The sequence below is a fragment of the Apium graveolens genome, chromosome 3, assembly GCF_009905375.1.
Source record: "Apium graveolens cultivar Ventura chromosome 3, ASM990537v1, whole genome shotgun sequence".
In the NCBI taxonomy this organism is placed as follows: domain Eukaryota; kingdom Viridiplantae; phylum Streptophyta; class Magnoliopsida; order Apiales; family Apiaceae; genus Apium; species Apium graveolens.
This window is the reverse complement of record NC_133649.1, coordinates 258,468,442-258,471,386: the sequence shown is the minus strand read 5'-3', so window position 1 is coordinate 258,471,386 and position 2,945 is coordinate 258,468,442. Positions and strand designations below refer to the sequence as shown.

The window sequence follows — 2,945 nt, the reverse complement described above, 5'->3', positions numbered from 1 at the left end:
TTTATATAAACAATATATATGCCAAAATTTCCCAAAAATTGTGAATAATGCAAAAATGCAAAGAAATAATATAAATGAAAGTCCTATAATTTTATAAAAATAAAAATGTGATTTTTTTGGGGTTTTTAACACCCAATGGGGCCTGAAAAAGTCATTTTTCGTAAAACGAGAAAATTTATAAAATGTCTAGATGTTCAGAATAATGCGATGGTAAAAGTCGTTTGATGAAAATAAGGTCCATTATTTTATTTAAAATACTGGCTTTAAAATCATGGTTAGGGTCATAAAACGTTTGAAATGAAAGCGATGAATGCAAAATAAAACATCTGAAAAATATCCTAAAAATACAGAAATGACACAAAATGCACATAACACGTAACAATTAGGGTTTGACAGATAATCACACATAAATGACACATTAACACACCTTATTTATTATAAATATGATATAATACAAACGTAAATTTCCCAGACGTTACAAAGTTGGCATTTACTAGTTTCATGTTATCTGATTAGTTGTCATCACCATTGCATACTAAGGATAAGAAAAAAGGCTATTGAATGAAGTAGTAATGAAGTTAGATACCCATGTTTTTCTCATATAGGTAATTCAACCTTTTAATCTCTTAGTTATTGCATGTTAGTTAATATCTTAGTTAAATAATTTCAACTTGTTATTCATCTTAGCATTGAATAATAACCATATCATCGTTACATAAGTACATTAAATTGAAATTAACCTAAACCAATCTCTGTGGGAACGAACTAGAAAGAATTCTATATTACTTGCGAATGCGTATACTTGCGTGAATATTAGCGCATGTTTTTGTCTTAACAAGTTTTTGGTGCCGCTGTCGGGGACTCGGTATTAATTTTTAGTTTATGTGCTTGTCATTAGTGGTCGTTAAAGTTTACTGACTCAGATATTTTACTTACTTGGGTACTTGTTGTGTTTCAGGCACTCTAGAGAGCATGTATGCTTACGCATTCTCGATCTCGCAAGAGAACAATGGATAAAGTGGAGGAAGTAGTTGAAGAAGTTTTTGTTGAGGATAAAGTTGAAGAGGAAGCTCTTGTCATAATGGGAGAACCAGAAGTGAATCTGAAGGCTTTAATGGATTATTCTAAGCCAAAGATTAATGACATTCAGTCTAGCATTTACAGGCTAGCCATCGCGGCTAACACCTTTGAAATCAAGTCGAGCACGATTCAGATGATACATAATTCAGTTCAGTTTGGGGGTTCCCCTATAGAAGATCCCAACATGCACATCAAAGATTTCATCGAGATCTGTGACACTTTCAAGTTCAATTGAGTTTCTGAAGATGCTATTAAGTTTAGGCTTTTCCCATTCTCTCTGAGGGATAAAGCTAAGTGTTGGTTGCATTCTCTACCACCAGGTTCTATCACCAAATGGTAGGACCTTGCTCAAGATTTTCGAACTAAACTCTTCCCTATGGCGAAGACAGCTGCAATCAGAAACACACTTACTCAGTTTGCGCAGCAAACGGGAGAATCTTTGTGTGAGGCTTGGGATCGCTACAAGGAGATGCTTAGGAAGTGTCCTCACCATGGGATTCCTGATTGGATAATCATTAACTGCTTTTACAATGGCCTTCTAGACCCATGCTTGATGCAGCATCAGGAGGAGCCTTATGGGCTAAAAGCTACGATGAAACTTATGAGTTGATTGAACTAATGGCTGCTAATGATTACCAGAACCCAACTCAGAGAATGCCTCAAGGAAAGGTAGAAGGAATTCTGGAAGTGGATACAGCTACTGCTATAGCTGCTCAGCTTCAGGCTTTGACGATGAAGGTGAATTTTTGGCTAAATTTGGGGTTAGTTGGATTACTAGTGTCTGTGAGCTTTGTGTTGGTGCACATGAGACGGAGCAGTGTGCTATTTCTAGTGAATCAGCTCAGTTCATGAGTAACTTTCAGAGGTCGTAGCAACCAGTTCCAACCATCTATCATCCAACAACCACAATCATCCTAACTTTAGTTGGAGCAACACTCAGAATGCGGTGCAACATCCTTATCAGCAGTATGTAGCAAAGCAATACAACCCTCCTGGTTTTTAACAACTGTAATATGTACCAAGACAACAACTCCAACTTTAGCAGCTACCAAAATCTAATGAAAAATCTGAATTCGAGGTGTTGAGGCTCATTTGTAAGAGCCAAGCGGTTTCTATTAAGACCTAGGAGAATCAAATTGGGTAGATTGCCAATGTCTTGCTGAATCGATAACCTGATACACTCCCTAGTGACACAAAAGTTCCAGGTAAGAGGGAAGCTAAGGAGCAGGTTAAGGCAATCACATTGAGGTCTGGGAAGGTTGCAAGTCCTGAATATTCTCCAGTTCCAGAAGTTGAAGTTGTGGTTGAAGAATGAGTAGAAGGAAGCACAGGTGGAACCAAGGAAGACAGTTGTTGTCAACACACCTCCTGAGGGTAATACAGGGGAAAAAGGTCTATCTGCCATCTCCTTTTCCTAAGAAGCTGTAGAAGCAAAAGCTAGATAAGCAATTTTCTAAGTTCTTGGAAGTTTTCAAGAAACTTCATATCAACATACCTTTCGCTGAAGCTCTTGAACAAATGCCTAGCTATTCGAAGTTTATGAAAGGTATTCTCTCTCAGAAGGTGAAGCTCGATGACTTATAGACCATTGCTCTTACGGAGGAATGTAGTGTTGTGCTGCAACAGAAGTTTCCTCCGAAGCTTAAAGATCCTAGAAGCTTCACTATTCCTTGCACTATTAGGAAACTTGTCATTCGAAAAGTGTTTATGTGATTTGGAAGCTAGCATCAATCTGATGCCTTTGTCTGTCTTCAAGAAGTTGGACTTACCTGATCCTAAGCCTACTTATATGTCCTTGTAGTTGGCCGATCATTCTATTACATATCCACGAGGCATTATGGAGGATGTCTTGGTCAAGGTGGACA

At 37.7% G+C, this 2,945-nt stretch overlaps 1 non-coding gene across 1 annotated transcript; it reads right to left on the bottom strand.

Annotated features, from left to right (window-relative positions):
* Positions 1 to 1,471: 1,471 nt before the first annotated feature.
* LOC141716261 (small nucleolar RNA R71) lies at positions 1,472 to 1,578 on the bottom strand. The gene has a single exon (XR_012572977.1). It is a non-coding gene; the product is annotated as a small nucleolar RNA R71 (small nucleolar RNA).
* Between the last annotated feature and the right edge of the window lie 1,367 nt (positions 1,579 to 2,945).